General features: G+C 43.2%; 1 protein-coding gene across 2 annotated transcripts in view; it reads right to left on the reverse strand.

Annotated features, from left to right (window-relative positions):
* Positions 1-21,923, reverse strand: part of PRLR (prolactin receptor) — a 165,030-nt gene that overhangs the window by 116,580 nt on the left and 26,527 nt on the right. Inside the window, exon 1 of one of the 2 annotated variants that reach the window (XM_060634472.2) lies at positions 9,067-9,201. The exons of the other annotated variant lie outside the window; for it this stretch is intronic. The gene's annotated coding sequence lies outside the window, so the exon portion shown is untranslated. Of the gene's footprint in view, positions 1-9,066; positions 9,202-21,923 lie in introns of those variants that run through there. 2 annotated transcript variants of the gene reach the window in all.

A 21,923-nucleotide genomic window follows, 5' to 3' on the forward strand; every position in this document is an offset into this window, starting at 1 on the left:
TCCTTGTGGTGAAGGCTGGAGGGATATGGGGAGGAGGAAAGTCGGGATTACATTTGGCTGCATCTGTTTCTGTTCAGAATACTGGGAGCAGAGAGGGAGGAGTTAAGATGGCAGAGAAGTAGGGGAACCAAAATTTCCCTCATCCCTCAAACTCAGCAGTATTGAGGTCAGAACACTTAGAATTCCAGGAATCCAGGCTACAGAGTGATAGAAACATCTCTACAGGTATATGGAGACAGCTTGGCAGGAAGAGGTACGTGTTTGCAAACCAGGAGAAATAAAACAAGTGGCATAGGCTCAGAGGTGGGTGGGAACCCCTTAGGTGGGGAGACAAAAGGAAGAGAGGGAGAGGCTGTAGAAGTGTGGGATTGTATTTGCACAAGAGAAAAACCTCTCTGGAGCATGGGCTGGGGAACAAGAAAAATGGAGAGAGCCAGTTTGTACTTTGCAAATAGCCTTAGGAATGAATATCAGAGTATTCAGGGGTGGGCGACTTTCTCTGGACTGGAGCCACCATGGTGTGTGCGCACCTGAGGGAAGGGCAGTCAGCCCCGGGCTCGGTAGCAACCTCAGGGCGCATGGGGAAAGAGCAGTCCCCTCCCTCAAGTACTGTGGGAAGAGGGTTTATTACCCCTCCAAGGACAAAAGACTCTGCAAGCACCAGCCAGAGGGCATTTGTCAGTTGGGTGGAGTGGCACTGCCCCAGAACCGGTCCCCAGGCAGTGGGATCCTTTAAGACATCAGGTTTTGAATCCCAGCCGAGCACCTAGGAGGTGCGGGAGACCATGGAGCAGGACGGGCCTGCCAACCCTGCTGCTCTGTGAGGGCTGCCTGAACAGCATGGTTTGAGACACCTGGTCAAGGGAGGAGAGATTGGGGTGTCGCCCTTTTCTCCCCATCACCAACATGGTAGGGTTTCAGGAAACAGGACAGTGGCGCCCCAGTGGAGGTGGGACTCACACCAAACATCATCCCTCCCGGGCCTGGTAACCGTTTGTCTACTAGAGCAGGACTGACACTGACCGAACCAGATGGCCTCTCCTCCAGACCAGGACAGCCACCAGGTCCAGGCACCAACACACAACTGTCCTGTACTGCCGTTTTGCATTTTCTCATCTGATTTTTGGTCAATTCTTATTATATATATACATTATATATATTATATTATATGTATTATATCTGTAATATATAATATATATATCTTCTTTCTTTATTTCTCTGTTCTGGTTGTTTGTTTAGTCAGGCATTTTTGCTCTATTCTTTTTACACCTCTTCTGTTATCTCCTTCTTCTTTATTTTCCTCTCTCTCTCTCTGGATTATGCCTTATAGTTTCTTTGATACTCTGCCTGGTCCTTTTTCCCCTCTCCTGTCATTTCTTTCTTTGTATGGGATAAGGCTTCTTCCACCACCCACCTTTTCATTTTTCCCATTTACCTCAATGAACAAATCAAAGCACACCTGGTGGAAGGCCCAAACCACCACTACGAGGAGGGAGATAAAACAACCAGAAACACAACAACAGAGAGCACACAACACACTCTAAAAAGGCCTCCTAAAGAGCCAGGCCTTGGACAGGGTATGACCCCCTTTTTAATATAGTAGTATTTGCAGATGCAAGACACATAATAAGATATTAAGACACGTAAAAGACAGAAAACTAGCCAAAATGACGAAACAGAAGAATTCTCAAGAGAAATTTCAGGAAGAAATGACAGCCAGAGAATTGCTCAAAACAGATATAAACAATATATCTGAACATTAATTTAGAATAATAGTCATAAGACTGATAGCTAGACTTGAAAAAAGCATAGAAGACAGCAGAGAATCTATTGCTGCAGAAACCAAGGATCTAAGAAATAGTCACAATGAATTATGAAATGCGTAAATGAGATGCAAAATAAACTAGATGCAGTGACAACAAGAATGGAAGAAGCAGAGGGGAGAATATGTGAAATAGAAGATAAAATTATGGAAAATGAGGAAGCTGACAAAAAGAGGGCTAGGAAAGAGGGGAGAATTAGAGACCTAAGTGATTCAATGAAATGAAATAATATCCGTATCATAGGAGTTCCAGAAGAAGAAGTGAGAAAGAAGGGCAGAAGGTTTATTCGAACAAATTATAGCTGAGAATTTCCCTAAACTGGGTAAGGAAGCAGACATCCAAGTCCAAGAGGCAGAGAGAACTCCCTTCATAATCAACCAAACAGGTCAACATCACGACATATCATAGTGAAACTGGCAAAAACAAAGATAAAGAGATAATTCTGAAAAGAGCTAGGGACAAACGGGCCTTAACCTACAAGGGTAGACACATAAGGGTAGCACCAGACCTGTCCACTGAAACTTAGCACGTCAGAAGGGAATGGTAGGAAATATTCAACGTGCTGAATAGGAAACGTAGGCAGTCAAGAATCCTTTATCCAGCAAGGCTGGCATTCAGAATAGGAGAGATAAAGGCTTTCCCAGACAAACAAAAACTGAAGGAGTTCATGACCACTAAACCAGGCCTGCAGTTGATCCTAAGGGGAGATTCTGTGAGTGGAAAGCAGCAAAGACTGCAAAGTACCAGAGACATCACCACAAGCATGTAACCTACAGATAACACAATGACACTAAATCCATATCTTTCAATAATAACTCTGAATGTAAATGGACTAAATGCTTCAATCAAAAGACATAGGGTATCAGAATGGATAAAAAAACAAAAACAAAAACAAGATACATCTATATGCTGCCTTACAAGAGACCCATTTTAGACCTGAGAACACCTTCAGATTGAAAGTGAGGGGATGGAGAATAATCTATCATGTTACTGGAAGTCAAAATAAAGCCAGAGTAGCCATACTGATATCAGACAAACTAGATTTTAAACTAAAGGTTGTAACAAGAGATGAAGAAGGGCATTATATCATAATTATGGGGTCTATCCATCAAGATGAGCTAATAACAATTGTAAATGTTTATGCCCCCAACTTGATAACACCCAAATATACAAATTAATTAATCACAAACATAAGCAATCTTATTGATAAGAGTACAGTAATTGCAGGGGACTTTAATACTCCACTTATAGCAATGGACAGATCATCTCGGCAGAAATGAATAAAGAAACAATGGCCTTGAATGATACACTGGACCAGATAGACTTGACAGATATATTCAGAACTTTTCATCCAAAAGCAACCAAATACACATTCTTCTTGAGTGCACATGGAACATTCTCCAAGATAGATCACATACTGGGTCACAAAATAGTGCTCAATAAATATACAAGAATTGAGATCACGCTATGCATATTTTCAGATCACAATGCCATGAAACTTGAGATCAACCGCAAGAAAAAGTTTGCAAAGCCTCCAAATGCATGGAGGTTAAACAGCCTCCTACTAAAGAATTAATGGGTCAACCAGGCAATTAAAGAAGAAATTAAAAAACATAAGGAAGCAAATGAAAATGAAAACATGACATATTTTTCTTGTTTCTTCAGATAGCCCTAGATTGCAAAGGCAGTCCTAAGAGGAAAATACATTGCAATCTAGGGCTATCTGAAGAAACAAGAAAAATCCCAAATACCAAATCTAACAGCACACCTAAAGGAACTAGAAGCAGAACAGCAAAGAAAGCCCAAAGCCCAAAACAGAAGAAGAGGAATAATAAAGATTAAAGCAGAAATAAACCATAAAGAATCCAAAAAAAAAAAAAAAACAACAAAACAAACAATAGAACATATCAATGAATCTAAGAGCTTGTTTTTTGAAAAAATAAAAATTGAGAAACACCTAGCCAAACTTCTCAAAAAGAAGACAGAGGACTCAAATAAATAAAATCATGAATGAAAGAGGACAGATCACAACCAACACCACAGAAATATAAATAATTATTAAAGAATACTATGAAAACTTATGTGCCACAAAACTGGATAATCTGGAAGAAATGGACAAATTCCTAGACAGCCACACACTACCAAAACTCAATTGGGAAGAAATAGAAAATTTAGACTGACCCATAACCAGTGAAGAAATTGAATTGGTTATCAAAAATCTCCCAACAAGTAAGAGTCCTAGGCCAGATGGCTTCCCAGAGGAATTCTACTAGACATTTAAAGCAGAGTTAATGCCTATGCTTCTCAAGCTGTTCCAAAAAATAGAAGCAGAAGGAAAGCTTCCAGACTCATTCTATGAAGCCAGCATTACCTTGCTTCCCAAACCAGACAACTGGAGGGTACTATGTTAAGTGAAATAAGTCAGTCAGAAAAAGACAGATATCATAATTTTCACTCAAATGTGGAATTTGAGACACTTAATGGAAGATCATGGGGGAAAGGAATGAAAAATAAGTTACAAACAGAGAGGGAGACAAACTAAGAGACTGTTAAATACAGAAAACAAACTGAGGGTTTATGGGGGTGGGGGTGTGGTGGGGCAGGGAAAATGGGAGATGGGCACTGAGGAAGGCACTTGTTGGGATGAGCACTGGGTATAGAAAGTAAGTGATAAGTCATGGGAATCTACCCCTGAAGCCAAGACTACACTGTATACATTGTATGTTAGCCATCTTGACAATAAATTATTTAAACAAACAAAAAAAAAGAATACTGGGAGCAGGAGAACATTGTCCCCAGCACACAGGTGCCTCATATTTCTACCTGGCGGTGCTGGCGTAATGAGTACATTTGCTTCATGGCTCTCCTGTAATGTGACACTGTAATGCTGGCTGGGCTGCCCAACATTCAGACTAGAACGTAACCCGGACTTGCCCCGGGGAGATCTTGGAGATTTCATGGGTGTGTCTCTTCCTCACTCAAAGGAGGCAGGGCTCTCTCTGTGCCTCCGTCTCCACAGGTAATATAGGAGCACTGGACTTCCCGCATGTCTCGGTGTGCTGGGGCTGCCGTAACAAAGTACCAAGAGCCGAACGCCTTGAACGACAGGCCATATTATCTCACAGTTCTGGAGGCTAGAAGGAAATGTTTATGTGATGGTGATCTTCCATGATGGTGACTGTAGAACACAGCCATTATCATCACCGGCAGCACAGAAACAACAGGATGAACCAATGAATTTCCTGCAAGGCCTTTTTCTTCCGCTCGCCTTCCCCCCGCAGGAAACCTGAGGTGGGCAGGTGTGGAGAAAGGCTTCCGAGGATATGATTTCCAGCCGATTTTGTTGTATTGGCCTCCAGTGTGTTCTCTGTGTTTCCTGTCTTGCTCCCTCTAAGCTATCCTCCACATTGTTTGGCCAGGGTTTCCTTCTGTACGTGTAAATCTGATTGTACACCTCTCCGGTCCCCAGTTCTCCATCCTGAGCCGGCTCTGCCTTCTCCGGTTTCACTCTCCCCAGGCTGTGCACTCGGGCCGCTCCAGCTACTTTACACCCAACTACCTCCTGTTTTCTCGGTGCCTTTGCCCTTGCACTGGCACCTCCAGGAACATGCTATCTAGTGCCCTCCTCCTCTCAACCTTACCTTCAAGACTCAGTTCAGATGTCCAGTCCTTATGACTTCTTCCCAGATCAGCCCAGATGGGCTCCCGGCTTCCTCATGCAGACCCGCTGCCTGGGTGTCTTTTAGGACCACAGACTTCCTCACACTTGTTGTCATCATTGTTGGTCCAGGCGTCTGTGTCTCCCACAAGCTTCTTGGGGACAAGGGCTATATTTCATTTATCTTTGTGTTCAAGGCCTACCCTGTCATATAACTGATGCTCAATCAACATTTGCTGAGAATACATGAGTAAGTGAGTGACCTATAATTGTGTATAAGCAGTAAGGGCATGGGCTCTGTCATAAATGTTTGGCCTTTAATGGCCCCAGAAATTCAGGGCTCCTTGTGAAAGAGCCAGCACCTGCCCTGGCATGCCCTTCGCAGCTCTGTGCCTTCCTCTCCCCACCACATCCCAATTTCCTGGGGGCCCTGGGCCCCATGCTGTTTTACGTTCATTATCGGGTGGATTTTTCAATGTGTTCCAATGTCTGTGGCTAGCAAACAGAATGGGTGGGAAGGAACGACACAGACCAAGATAGAAGGAGCTAAGTCTAAAGAGTATTCTGGAAAGTGAGGGAGGAAAAGCGTGAGTGGGAGGCGGGAGGAGGAGGACTGTGTGGAACGTGCTGCATATTCCCAGGGCGGAGTAACCGAGGCTAGCACCGTCTTTTCACCACTATTACCAAATGGTGCACTCTGCCCTGCATGTCCACGAGCCGATCTTCCAAAGGAAGACAAAAGCAAATGAGCAAGAAATTAAGATGAAAATTCTGTGCTGGAAAGCACCTAAATAGCTGCTGCCCCAAGAAAACAGATTGTGGTGAGGCACAGACATGATCTTCCTCAAAGGAATTTTTGGATACAGAAAACTTAGCGGTGGCTTTGTGGGGGTCCATATGTGCAAGCAACGCCCCAGACACTGGCCAGGTGCAGCAGAAGTGGCCAGATGCGAATGCATTAGGAGAGGCCAGCTGATCCCAAAGCTGACACTATGCTGTGAGCTTGACTCCCCTCTGCTTGTGTTTCCGGTTATATGGAGATGTTTGGGCCACTTTGCTGCCCCCTCTGGGAACATACAGAATCGACACTGGGCCACCCACCCCATAGACAGGTCCCCTTTCTTCAGGGATGGTCATTTTGGTGCTTCACACTGGGAAGGCAGCTATTCCTCACTCCACCTCTGCCCTCTGTCTAATTAACTATCTACAGTAACCCTGACTCCCCTAGTTATGTAACAGTGGGGACAAGAAGTCATCCTGTGTCTCAGGATGAGCCCCATGGTTCAGAACAGTCTTTGGGCCAAGTAGCCGCTACATTCTTTCTCTTAGATAAGAAATTCTCAAGAGCTCTCCATCCTCGTGCTGATTATATAAGTCACACAAGCACACACAATGGGTAGGATAGGAACAGATCCCAAGCTAAATACCCTCCTAGTCTTTCTGGACTCGTTTTCATTACACTGAGGGAAAGTAATGAGGGTAGCAAGGAACACCAGTATCATTCCCCAGGACAGGACCAGATTTTAAGCAATGATGTTGCACCAACATACCAGGTCTTCAGTGACATGCTCTTTTGCTCAGGGAGCACCACTGAGGTAGTAATCTATAACTGGCAGATTTCTATTTGTCCTGCAAATTTTGACCTGCTTTACCCGATCCCTGGGAGGGATACCCCTTGCACCCAGCTGCACTCCCCTGGCTGGACTCCAACCACCCCCACCTACGGACTGCAAATGTTATGGCTTTCCTCCTGCATGTGAGCATCTTTTCCGAGCCGAAGGCATGGTGCATCTTCCCCTCAAAGCTGTTTCTTAGCATCCAAATCACCCTGCTTGTTCTACAGAAGCTGTTTTGGCTAATTTTGCTGCCATGTGTTTGGATTGAAAAACGTAATTCTGATCCTGTGGCGAGAATGCCTTTTGACCTGGTATGTTAGCATGGCCCGAATCTCCCTTGGGTTTCCCTGCCTCCCTACAGCTGGCTCTGGCTATATCCACAGAACATCTCACAAGGCAGATGAAGATGGGGCAAGAGAGATCCATTCCCAATGCAGCAGGTGAATTAAGTAAGGGAAGCTCCATATAACCCAGGCAAGCTCTGCCCTACCCTGGGGCACAAGAGGGGCTCAGCCAAGTGGGCAGCTGAGACCCGCCTGAGATGACTGGCCAGCTTCAGAAGCTTCAGATCTTCTGGTGATCGGGCAAGCTTGCTCTTTAGAAAAGATTCTGGAAGTTTAGATGGCTCAACAACTATTTATTGGATGCCTGCAATGTGTCGGGCTCTCAGAACAAAGCTGGCCTGATTCCAGCCCTTATGGTTTCCCTGTTAGAGCAGGGAAGGGGGTCATTGAGGAGCTGGCCTCTCCCACTGAGCACGGGTCCCGAGAACCTTGCCTTAGGCCAGTTCAGGCCTCTGCACTCAAGTTATTCCATTGCCCCAGGCCTTCTGCTTCTCATGGCTCTTTCTACTTTCTCATTTGCTCTTTCCTTTGTTTCTGCCTTGTAACTCATTGAAAAGTCTGCTCAAATGGATAAGCAAGCTGTGGCACACCCATAGGATGGGATATTACCCAGTGCTAAAAAGAAATCACCTATTAAGCCATGAAAAGACATGGAGGCAACTTAAATACTTATTGCTAAGTGAAAGAAGCTGATCCGAAAAGACTACATGCTATATGATTCCTGTTATAGCACATTGTGGAAAAGGCAAAATATAGAGAGTAAAAAGATGAGGGGTTGCTAAGGGTTTGGGAGAAAGGAGGATTGGGGGAAATGGGCCTTTAGGGCAGTGAGACTATACCATACAAGCCTGTAATGGGGAATACATAGACTGTACAACACAAAGCGTCAACCTTGATGTAAACCACAGACTTTAGTTAACACTAATGTATTCATATTGGCTCATCATTGTAAAATGTACCACACTAATGCAAGATGTTCACGATGGAGGAATTTGTACGTAGGGGAGACTGGGAGACACTGGAACGGTCTGTACTTTCTTTGTAATTTTTCTGTAAACTAACGGCTGCTCTAAAGAATGATGCCTGCTAAACAAACAAACAAACAAACCACCTTGGCCCCAAATCACCCAGACTCGCCCCTGGCACGGACGAGCTCCAGAGGCTCCATACAGTTCACTGGCTGGTGTCTCTCTCTCTCTACCTTCCCGCTGGATTTGGAGATGTTTCCAACGCCACATCAAGACAATGCATCCTTGACTCCAGTGTCTTTTACTCCTTACCCCGCCTGCCCCCCCCACCCCACCAGTTTGCCCCTTCCCACTCCCCTAAGACTGACTTGTCTGTCATATGATCTTGACAGTATATTATCACGCTGGCCTTTTTATCTTTGCGCCCATGCCAGACCCACACTTTCCCCTGGAATACTTAGGGTCTGCAGTGGGCCTTTATGTTGGTCTTTATGTCAACACACAGTGTCCTTGTCCATTTCTTATCAAAACAGAGAACTTTGTACAACCATTGATATCCTAGTCATACTCCCTGTCCCCTGCCCATCCCCAATCCCAGAAGGGAAAGATGGAAGAAAAGGATCGAAACTAAGAAAGGTGAAAGTCACCAAGGCTCACCTGTGAGGTTCTTGCCATCTGTCACCGTACTCAGATTCCCAGCTGGAACCTGCCACATGTTAGCTATGAGTCTTAGAGGCGAGTAGCCTGAGATGATATCCTCTCCTACATTTCCTATGCTGACAAGGAGAACATTGGGACTCTAACCAGTTATCCTTTTACAACCCGGGAAAAGGTACAACTCACTGTTAATCATTTATCTACATACTAAAGTACAGAGGATTGTAATCACTGTTCAGCTATAGGGATAGGGCAGGCAAGACAACCTGTTGCTGAATAACGTGAGGGTGCACTTTGTTTCAGCTTGTTCCAAGGGTCAGAGCTTGGGGTCAGGGCAAGGCTTGCTCACATAGGTCTATTGGATTTGGCTGGGGGTACGGGGTTGGAGAGAGGACCTTTGTCTTTAACAGGCTCTATGTAGTAAGTAAAATTGATTTTCAAGGAAAAATACTAACCCTCAGGTTCCCAGAAGAAGCAGCCCATCAACCCCTGTGAAATACAGATACTGAAAAAGACCATGAGAATGGTTCAGTCTGATGCCATATTCAACAGTCCCATACTGAGCCTGCATGCCATGGAAGGGCAAGCTGAGAGGTCCGAACTCAATCCTGTAGGCGGGGAGGGGCCACTAAGCTTTTTGAAAGGTGACCAGTGTGTGGCAGGATAAAAGGAAAGAAAGTGAAGAGAGGAAATTAAATAGACAAAGGCAAAAAGAGTGAAAGAATAGTCCTACCTTCTTAAAGTTCTCATTCACATGCTGTCTGCCCACTCAGAAACTGGACACACACAGGGAACAGGGGCTTATAGAAAGGCAAGCACATTTTGGGTTGCTTAAGGCTAACTGAAACTCTTGAAGGAATTCTCAAGCACCTGAATCCCCTCAGGAGAAGCACCTCCTTGCACCCTTGTTCCTCACCCCTTATCTCTTCTTCCCACCAGGAGAAGTGTGCAAGGGGGCAGTTCCCCACAGCAAAGCCTCCTTGGGACCAAAGGATATCTGCCTTGATCACAGAATCGTCACTGGCCATGAGGGTCTGCCCGACTCAACTCCCCTGGCTTTGTGGTAGTAGCATCTGTCATCCACCTTGTAGCTCTAGAACCCTAGCACATAGTAGGTGCCCAGTAAACACTAGGTGAATAAATGGCTGTATAAAATTTGAGCCAGAGCTTCAGAATAATCTCTTTTAACCTGACTGTGCCAACCATTTTCTTCTGGAACATCCTAACCCCTCTTCTGGTGGCATTAAGGATTATGATACACAGGAAAGCTGGGTGTGAGGGTGGCCATATGAAAGGCATAGCTTTCTCATCTACCTCCTACCCTAGCATGACAAGATACCCAGGGCATAGTAAACCATCACACCTTTGGGAGGATGCCTCCAAGTTTTCTGAAGGAGACATGGCAGGGTTGTGGGATGCACTTAACAATTCCCTGCATCCTTGAGGGCAAAACAGGAAAGAAGTCAACAAGGTTTTGCTTATCAGAGTAGAGATGCTTAATGTGCTCTGACTGTCCATGGCTCTGGCCACCAAAGGAAGCCATTGCAATGGCAGTCAGGAGAAGAGAAGTCCTATTGCTCCTTTGAGGAGATTGGCAATGACTGCCCTAGTTGGAGCATCTTACAAAATCACATTCTGAGTCTCGCACGGGAAAGAGCCATACTATCTGTGGAGACAGCAATACTATCTGTGGAGATGGCAATACTATCCGCTAGGGGGTTAGAAGGAAAGTGGATAAAGAGCAGGGGGTAAATTGGGACCCCCATGAGCAAAAGCAGAACAAACCTCAGCTCACAGGACTTGTGTCATCAAGAGAATTGTTCCTGTTGAAATAAACTTCCTCACTCCCCGGGGGCTACTGCGTGAGGACTGCTGCACAGGAGGGGGATATGGACCTCCCGCCTGGGAGCCTGGGTAGCAGCCCAAATCCACTGGTGGGATACTTCAGTTGTTTGCAAGCAGACTAAGTGGAGGCCAATCTAGACTCCTCCCGGGAATGGGTCTCAGGAGCAAGGACATGTAGGTCCTTGGGAGCCACCTTCTTCTGACCCCAACTTTTCTTATCCAAGGTAAATCAATTTGCCAAGAACTTCAGTCATGAGGAGAAATACAAAGTCACACATGGGGCACCTGGGTGGCTCAGTTGGTTGAGTGTCTGACTTTGGCTCAGGTCATGATCTCATGGTTTGTGAATTCAAGCCCCACGTCGGGCTCTGTGCTGACAGCTCAGAGCCTGGAACCTGCTTTGGATTCTATGTCTCCTTTGCTCTCTGCCCTTCCACCACTCATGCTCTGTCTGTCTGTCTCTCTCTCAAAAATGAATACATTTATTGAGGAGGGCACCTGCTGGGATGAGCACTGGCTGTTGTATGGAAACCAATTTGACAATAAATTTCATATTAAAAAAAAGATTAAAAAAATGAATAAATTTAAAGAAGAAAGTCACACACGAGAAAGGAAGAGGGAGAGGACAGCTCTCCCTGCGTGCTCTGCTCTAGGACCTGGAGGGACTCACAGGTACAGTGCAAGTGCTTAAAGCTATAATCATTTTTTGCTTTTTTCTTTTCTGTCTTTGAACACTACTCAGCCAGAAGGTGAATTCTTCTTCCTCTGGCTGCTTCCCCAACTGCTGGGCTTCGCTGTGGGTAGGCTCCCTCCTGGCTCAAATCTGGGACTGAAGATGCGGTTAGAGCCCAGTTGAATGAATGATTAAGCTCTTCCTGAGTGTGCACCTGTGCCACCACCCCTCAGCTCAGCTTCTGTCCCTTGTGACCAGGACTGCCAATCCTCTCATCATACACATTCAGTCTTCAGGCTGGAGAGAAGGAGCTAGAAGGAGTAAATGTGGGTGCAGACTGGAGGTAAACCAGTGCACTAACTTGGCACTGTACCTGAGACGGCACTCTCCGGCTAGGCCGAGACTCACCCCTTTCAGGAAGCCTCTGTCACCAGTAAGTGCTGCTCTGAACACACATCCTTGATTAACTTGGTAAGGTTCAGGGGTCCCTTACCACTTGAATTTGCCAACTTGGATCTGCACCGGCCCCTGGGGATGCTCCCTGGGCATACAACAGCATGAGGACGGGCCGGGCAGCCAAAGGAGCAATGCCCGTTCTGGCAAGAGGGCAAACCAGCCGCTCGTACCTGCGCTCACATGGGTGGTGCATTCCTGGGTGTCATACTGTAGATGCACATGGGACTGTTTCTCTAGCCAGCCCTTCAATCCCTCTTGCAACGTCCTTCGGCTCTCTCAAGGACGGAGCACAGACAGATGCACTTCAGGAATTTGTCAATTGTGCTGACAGATTTGATACGCCTGCTGTAGACATCTCAGGGCCCTTCTGAGAGCCAGAGGGTAGAGAAAACTTTGTCCCGCAGAAGGATTCTCTTTTCCTGCTCACATTGTGCTGGTCCCCAGCCCTAGCAGAGTATGAACTTAGTAAAGTTGTCTTACACCTGTCAGAGTACACAAACAGAACACTATTATATCATGCCCTGACTCTATGGAGTCCCCAGTGAAGCTGCAAAGTTGGTAAGCTCTTGTGGGTCTCCTCGGCATCAGACAAAAGGTGTGTTTCTGCTGGAAGCTTACAGAAGTCTCTCGATTTCAGAGAATGGACAGTGGCATTTCCATCTTCTCTTTGCCTTGCTCCTTTCCCCAAAGACAAGCTCATGAACTCCTGGGTCTAACTTCCCTGCCCCTATTGAGACGACTGGCCATCTATTCTTAATTTATTTTATTACTTGTTATTTGTGGTTAAAGTAGGAAACGACAGTTCCCTAAACAGGAAAATATGTTGGCTGCTGAAAGAAATTTTGTTGGTTTGTTTCCTGCTTTGTTTTTAATTACTAAATTCCACCATTTGGTCTTTGTTCTTTCTTCACTCCTTCTCTGCCACCAAAAAGCATGTAACACCTACCTGGCTTAGGTTATGAAATCAGTCATTTGGGGGGGCCTGGGTGGCACAGTCGGTTAAATATCCCACCGTTCAGGTCATGATCTCATGGCTCATGAGTTTGAGCTCCGCATCAGTCTCTGTGCTGACAGCTCAGAGCCTGGAGCCTGCTTCGGATTCTGTTGTCTCCCTCTCTCTCTGCCCCTCCCCTGCGTTCTCTCTCTCTCAAATATAAATATTTTAAAAATTTTTAAAAAATCAGTCACTTAGACTGTGTTTACCACAGCTCTGACAGTGGTGTCCCCAATGAACTGCAGACTCTCTCTACAGGTGACCTGTTAGCCCAATGATCTGCTTAAGCCAAGAAACACAAAACTTTCCTTGCAGCCAGCTGATCTGTCCCCCTTGAATTTTATCCTAAATAACAACCACCACCACAATAACAACAAGGCTCAAAGGAGCTGATTATGTGTCTTCTTCCTGTGATGTTGGTTGTCCCTGACAGGCTGGATTTCTGGTTCTCTAGAGCTGGCCACAGAGAAAGCGGAGTCCCTTGGTAGGAAGCTCCAGTGTCTGAACAGGGTTTCTTTTCCTCAAAGCCTGAAAACAAGGGAAAATGCATAGAAATGTGGCTGTAAGTCCCCCAACCTCACCAAAAGATTACAGAGGCTCATACAGTTCATAAGACAATTGGGCTTTTCTTAAATGTAAAGAAATGCTATAGAAGAAACGCAAGATCAACCAAGAGACAGAATTCAGTGTGGAGCCCCTTATTCCCGATTGCCCCTACCCTGCCAGGCTGTGTGATTTGTGGACATTTTCAGTTTAAGATCTCGCAGATGTGAAAGTAGTTATGACTGTGAGGCAGATAACGTATCTGGATGAAAATGTGATTTTCTGAAAGGAAGATCTATTCTCTGTGATCTATTCTTTGGTACTACAGGACTAGGAGTAAAACTGTCCACCAATTTCCTGTGATTCACATAATTATAGAAGGGTTTTTGAGGCATCATTTATAGCTATAAGTTTACCTTAGAGAGACTGAAATATAGGAGAATTTTTAACGCTTTCTAAAAAAACTTTCATTCAAAGCTTGAAAATTGAAAAAAAAAAACTAAGTTGTTCAAATATATTATCCCCCCCTTTACATTTTGTCCTTTATAATTCTTTAAATAAAATCTGCTTATTACATGGGCAATGTAATTGTTATTGTTTTGATATTCCGAAATAAGGTGATCATAGACCTGTAAATGACACTGAAAGTCAGTATTTTGTATATTTCAATTCCCACTACATTTTGTAGTTTCCTCAATCCCCATAAATTCTAATTTTGTATTTCAAGGCATCAAAATTTCTAAAAATATTATATCTATCATCACAACTAAATAGAGAGCCAGGACTGAATGAATACAAGAAAAATAAAGGCTTTGATAAATTCCCCTCTAAAAAAGTAGGGATGATGGTGGGGGAGGGGAAGTCAGTGGTCATAGCCCAGACCCAACCCAATGTGGGGGTGTGTGTTTTAGAAAATGCAAGGTTCCTTTCCTGCCAGCATGGTCCTCTAAGCCCTGAGTAGTGTTGATGACTGGCAGGAAGGAGTGGCTGGCCTGGAGGATGGGTGGCACTTTGAAACTGGCTAGTTGTTTAGGCAAAAGGGGATGGATGGCGCTCCAGGAAGACCAGTATAAACCTTTCTAGCTCTGGGAATATTTCTCCCTGAGCCTCACTTTGTTCCTCTACAAAATGGGGACAGAAGTACTTCACGGGGCCATCGGGAGAAATAATATACTTAATGCACCCGTCTCATAGAAGGCAATTGGTAAATGGCTGCTCTCATGATGGTCAATGAGCTTGGACACAAGAGCAATTCAATTCTGTCTTGGCTTTGGTCACAAGTTGCCCCAGAACCTTCCCTCTGAAAGCCTTACTCTCAGTTTTGTAGAGTGACAGAAGGTTGTTAGTCATTCTCAGAATACAAACACCTTCAGGGCAGTGACGGTATCTAGTTTGTTGACTGACAATTGTTTTGCCCCAAAGCCAGGGGGAGAGTGCTCAAAAACATACCCTTGATAGAGGGCAGCTTAATTTCACTCAATAAGTTTTTATAAATATAAATGGAGATACTCTCACAGACACATTCTCTAAGAATGAAACTCTTCTTAACCAAGATGATCTGACAGCTGTGGAGGGAATAGGGGACTAAGAGAAGAGCCCAGACTTTCTGGCAGTGCTATGAGCTGTCAGGTTACCAGGGCTACTGACCTCATTCTAACACTAAGAATGATACCTTGCCTGGAAATGGTGCTCTCCAGCTTAGAGAGACCCTAGGCATATCTGGCCTGACTGGACCTCCTCTGCGAGATATCAGGCCAAATAGTACCAGTCCCATTTTATAATAAGAAGCAAACAATCTGAAGAATCAACAGATGAACAGAGTCAGAGCTAGAACTCAGACTCAGATCTTCTATCCTTCTTGCTCAGGATTCTGTTCACAAGGTCGTGCTTTTTTCCCCCTAAAATTTTAGCTTTATGGAACTAGCAAATTCCATGGTTCAATAACTGGGCATGGATTCTGTCTCTATCAACCAGGGCAACTTTGAACAAGTCGCTTATGCTATCTGAAGCCCAGTTCCTTCTTTAAGTGGGGATAATAATGATAGCCTTCATCTACCCTATGAAGGCTAGATGCAATAATGTACCTAAAATTATGAGTACGTTATCTAGCACACAGCAAATGCAAAAAAGCCAATCATTCACTTTACTATTGTTGTTATTTATCCATCCGGGCTTTGATTCTTTCCATGAAAGTAGGAAGGCAGTCATGGAGAAGAAAAAAGGAGCCCTGGACATGACACGTGTCAGAAGACCTATGTCCAAGACCTGGCCTGGCTGCTTCTCAGCCACATGGCCATGGGCATGCCACTTCACCATTTTGCCTTGCTCTCTTCATCTCTGAAAAATGAGACTGATAATCTATACTTCCTGGAATTTCTATGAGAATGGAATGAAAACCAAATCCCTGGAAGTACTCTGCAAAAGGCAATGCGATATGTAGGAGTGAGTGAGCAGAAATCCATCTACTGGAAACCTTCTCTACATCTTCTCCCACATTTTGACAATGAAGTATGCTGCTGAAGAACCTTCTATCTCATGACAGTGGTTAAAAACTGAGATCCATTTCTATGACACAGGGCAGCTGCATCAAACAGACATGTAAGGTCAATTGCTCACTCTCCTGGTCCCATCTTAAGAATCCATAATGATAGTGACATACACCAACCAAGCACTGCTTTGGAGCAAGGGGATAAGATGAAGGGAAGGAAGTGATAATAAAGCTGGACAAGAAAAACAAAGGTGGAATTTTCACAGAGTTGGCATAGGTAGGGTTTTGAGGGCATTTCAATAGAGAAAGGGAAAAACAGCTGACGCTGATCTGTGCTTACCTAAGTTAAAAGCTGGAGAATGACTGATGAGTATTGCAAATGACTCTTTATGGCAAGAGATAAGGCCTGTGTTTGCTTCGAACACAGACTGGCCCTGGGGAGTGGGCTCACTTGACTTAGTGTCTACCAAGATGCCTCAGAAATGTTAGCAGTTCTAAGAAGACACGTAGTTCTTAGTGAAATCATTGAGTTGGGAAAACATGGACCAGTCTCTTGCAAAACCATGACCTTGTAAAAATATGCAGTTGATCCTTGAGTGAGATTTCTTATACATTTCCAAGTAGAGGACTTTGAATCTTTTTTTTTTTTGTACTTTCCAGTAGGGTCTAGCCAAACCATTATCACTGCCTCTCAACATCACAACAGGAAAACAAACCAATTCTTTTCATCTGGTGGTTATCTTGGCTTTATACAGATCCCTAAGGCATCAAGAGCTGGATCCAGTTTTGCAAATGCTTCTGAGAAATGTATCATTTGACTCAGGCAGGAGCTGACTTATGGAGGGAAGTCCTGTTTAATCACCCTTGCACATTTATCTTGTTTGATACTAGGAGCATCATGTTATCTGAAATTTGCCCTGTTGTCAGGATGCTTTTACTTGTAGATACCTCATCAGATACAAGTTGTGCACAGTCTCCTTATGCTCTGACCTGAGATTGGGAAAGAGTTAGTATGACAACTCAATTTAACATGTGCTTCTTAAATATTAGCCATGTGTAAGGAGGAGAAATCTTAGATCAAGAACAATGCATTCTAGGGTAACAAAACAAAAGAAAAAATCCATAGAAAGTTACCTAAATTTCTTACGGTCCCTCTCCTTAAGGAGCTTTCATTGTAATTAAAACTGAACAAAATATCCACACATAAAATAAAGGACTCTATTCAAAGGGCTATTTCCAAATAAGCATCAGAGGCAGGAGGATGTGGGAAAATCCTGGGCCCCAGTTTTTTCACCTATAATATAATCATAGAGATACCACACCTGTTCTACCTTGTAAACACGGTCAGAAGATTAATGAAATGCCATTAAACGTATTCTCCATATACATACACACAAAGATATGTAAATCTATATATCTATATGTATATATCTATATCTATAATATAGTATATAGATACATAATGTCTATCTCTATGCTCAACATATACTAAAATTTCAGAGATATAAAATGAACATGAAGATTCAGCTACTTTCAAAAAGTGGACTGAATATCCTTTTCCAATTGGAACAGGTGAGTATGACAAAATGGAATGCTAAGGTATTTGTGCAGGCCAATGCTTGAAAATTATTTCATAAAATGTTAGAGCTGAAGGAACCTTCAGAGACCATTCTATTCCAGCCTCAGACATCATACTCTTATTCTTTCTTAGCATCACCCTCCAATAGGTATTCAATCTCTGCTCAAACACTTCTGGGGAAATGGAGATCACTACTTCTCATAGTTGTTGCAGATGGTCTCCAACTTAATGATGCGTTGACTTACGATTTTCTGACTTTAAGGTGGTACAAAAGCCATATGCATTTAGTAGAAACCTTACTTTGACTTTTGAATTTTGATCCATTCCCAGGCTAGTGATATGTGGTAGGAGCCCTTCTAGTAATGCTGGGCAGTGGCGAGGAGTTGCAGCTCCCAGTCAGCCACACCATCACGAGGGTAAACAACCAGCATGCTCACAACCAGTCTGTCCCCATACGATCATGCTGTTTTTCTCTTTCAGTACAGTGTTCAGTACATTACATGAGAGAGTCAACACTTTATTATAAAATAGGCTTCGTGTTAGATGATGTGGCCCAACTAGAGGCTGATGTAAGTGTTCCGAGCATGTTCAAGGTAGACTAGCCTCAGCTACAGTATTTGGTAGGTCACGTGTATTAAATGCATTTTCAACTTATAATATTTTCAACTTATGTGGGATTACCAGGACATGACCCCACTGTAAGTTGAGAAAGTCCTACACCAGTTAATTAAAAGCTTTTCTTTACATTGTTAGACCAATTCCTAATAAGGTATTGAAGAGCTATAGATATTCAAAACACAATAGATGACTTTTAAAACCACAATATTTGAATCATGTTGTAAAAGTATATTTAACATTCAGGCTTCCAAGGAAAATGATAGCTTGCTCCTTTGGTAAGTACAGCTCTAAGAAGACAGCCCTAAGGCCTGTTTGGATGTTATTAATATCATTGCATAAAGAGAAACACTTATAGGGCCTGTCTTTCCTGCTTACATTCCAATTTCTTTGCCAGTATCTCCATGAATATTTAAACAAAACCAAACAACCAATACTAATCAGGCACAAAATCTCTCTCTCAGATTTTCAGGCCTTAACTTTCAAAGTCTTGGGCAGTAAACACAATTGCAGTGTTTGTAGTATTTCAGAGGTCACAACAAATCTGTTAATATCCTTTTAAGATCCTTTTAGTACTTCTCTGTCCTTTCACAGGATGAGGCTGCCCAGTCCCAGATGCCTGGTTTCTTCAAATAGTCAGGAAAGGGTAAAAAAAAAGATATTTGGAGACATGACTAGGGGGTATCTTTCATTCCCTGATCCCAACCTGTGTTACAGACATTCATCCTTTCAGTCTCAAACTTGGCCAGATATCAATTCTATTCTGGAAGGGAGCCCTTACTTCCAGATGCTAACTTACTGATGCTAAGTAACTACTTACTGATGCTAACATCAGTAGAACACACAAATCCATAAAGATCTGCAGATCAAAAGAGGTACGTGTTGTAGTTAAGACTAAAGACTGTGAAGCCAGATTGCCTGCAATCACCTAACTAGTTGTATGACCTTGGACAAGTTACTTAACTCTTTATGCTTCAGTTTCCTCATCTATAAGCTGGAGATAATAATAAGAGAATTTACTGATTACTTTTAAGAGGCAGTTTACATATTTCCATTGAATGATCTCTGGTCAAATCCAGCATGGTGTTCATTTGAGTTTGGAGGGGCGAGTGTAATCTAGCAGAGAAAACCATGACTATGAATCAAGAGACTTGACTTCAAGTCTTCTACTAACTGTGACTCCCCTGAATCACAGATGAAAGCACTTAGCACCATATTACACTTAGCACTTAGCACATTACAGTCTGACCCAACCTACTTTTCTCAGCCACACTTGCTGTCTCTTCCTACTTCTTCCTGTGTGCTCTGCCCATCTGGTGACCTGCAACTGTCCCAAATGTCAGGGACATGTGACTTGCTGTAAGCTTGTGTATGCTGTTTCCTCTATAGAATCTCCTCCTTACTCTCTTTCTGCTTGTTCAGTAACTGTCCCCGGTCCTGCCATGACTATACTACAGTTCTCTCCTCCACTAGACTGTGTGTTTCTTGAGGATAGAAAATGATCACCTTTTCATACTGGTGCCTCACATAGTGTATTAAATGCATGCTGGGCAGGCAACAGCAGTTTGAAAATGGTTGAGAGATTAAACGAATGTATTTTAGGCAATTCTCTTAAGAATGATCATAACATGACTTCTTTCTACTTTAGAAAAATATGTGAGGCCATCTGTTTGAAAGTAAACTAATAATATAAGATATACTAACAAAAGAGATGACATGAGGGGCGCCTGGGTGGTTCAGTCAGTTAAGTGTCTGACTCTTAATGACGGCTCAGGTCATGATGTCACATTTGTGAGATTGAGCCCCGGGTCGGGCTCTGCGCTGATAGCCTGTTTGGGATTCTCTCTCTCCCTCTCCCTCAACTTGTGCTTTCTTTCTCTCTCTCAAAATAAGTACATAAAGTTAAAAAAAAGACATGACATGAATACAATATAGCTTTAGATCATTCCCGTACTCTTGTGAAAGACTGAAAAAAACATTCAAGTGCCAATTATTTTATGTGTCTCTGAAAATGTCAGTGGAGATTCCTTTGGTAATGGAGCATCTATCCTCTGACAATCAAATAGGGGCCCCATACATAATGGCCCCATTCCTGGTCTTGTTCTTGAACATATTATAAATCACTGATGGCTTCTCATTGTCAACTGTGCCCTTAGTAGATCCTGCTCCCAAAGGGCACTGGGAAGAAAAGAGGATCTGAGCCAACCACACATTTTATCTAGATGTGAAAGGGGCATCAATTACCAGGCCATCTTGTTGACATGTTGTCTTAAATGCTCCCTTGTTTGAGAACAGTCCTTTCAGAAAGATTGAGCTGTCCTTTTATATAGGTAGTAGAAAACTGAATGGACTCTCATGCTATAGAAGTTGGATTCCTGGCAAAATATGGTTAAAGATATCTTTTAGATATCAATTATGTGGTTATGCCAGAGGTGACAGTGGCCACAAAAGATGCCTTGCTCAGCAGGACATTCTGCTGAGTAACCAGCAAGACCCACCGGAGGAAAAGAAATGATGAGCCAAGATTTCTTGAGCTCCTACCATAACCAGAATCATTATGTTGTGTCTTGAATCATCACAAGGAGGAAGACAGCATCCTGTCACGCCAAAACTTTGGATGTAACACCGTTCTGCCCATTTGTGGTCTCAAGTAGTGTCCACCACTCATGGCATAAAAGAGAGCAGAAATCTACTAAATGATGTTCCAGTGACTGTTAGTACAGATTTGATGGGGCTCTGCACTAGTCTAACACAGCTTTGCTAAGAACTTGATAAACATCTGTGTAAAAGAGACCAATAATTCACATGGCGTAAGTAAAGTGTTAGTGGGACCAACTTCTTTCTTGAATATGGTTTCTTAATAACAAAACTCCTTTTTTTCATCTAGTGGACATACATGGGAAGTTTGAGTCTTTATCAAAAGCTCAGTTAAAGAAAAACAACAACAACAACAAAAAAAAAAACCAAAAGCTCAGAATTGCTATAGTAAATATTTTGGGCAGGTAGTTGGTATTTTTCCCTTCCAACCTTTATCTTTGTTTGGTATCGTTGGTGTTGCAAGTCAAGATTGAGAATGTCAAGATTTTTTTTTTTTGAGGGTCATGAAGAAGACAACATGGCTCTTATTTTTATTGGTGGTGACAAGAAAAATCAAAGGCAGGGATATGTGTTTCTTAGAAACACTGTTTTATGGGACAATGTTTTCATGGTACTTTAGAGAATATACTTCAAAGGCCAATTGTGTGAAAGTTTTCTTTCAGAAGAAGATTGTAATTTAACTTTGTTGTTTTACCTCTGCATGGAAAAGTATACTGGGCTTAGAGTATATAATACACACTTACATATGATGATAGAATGAATGTTCAGCTATGTTTTGAATGTTATGGCTAGGACAGGCTTATTTCCCGAAGGAGCAGAGTTTGGGATTTTCATTGTACACAGCAAAGGGTACCTACAAGACGCCCTGCGAGCTCTGCTGAAACCTCAGTCTTAGTTTCTGTGCTATTTGGTGTTATTCTTCAAAGACTCTCACCTCACCAGTCTTATTACTCCCAGGGAATAATGCGGTATTATTCCAGGGTCAAAGCTTTCCTGATAGAAAGAATATACTCCTAAGAGAAAAAAATATATATTTGTATGAGAGTCAAAAGATTTTTTTTTAATT

This window comes from Panthera onca, chromosome A1, assembly GCF_046562875.1.
Source record: "Panthera onca isolate mPanOnc1 chromosome A1, mPanOnc1 haplotype 2, whole genome shotgun sequence".
NCBI classification, from domain to species: Eukaryota; Metazoa; Chordata; class Mammalia; order Carnivora; family Felidae; genus Panthera; species Panthera onca.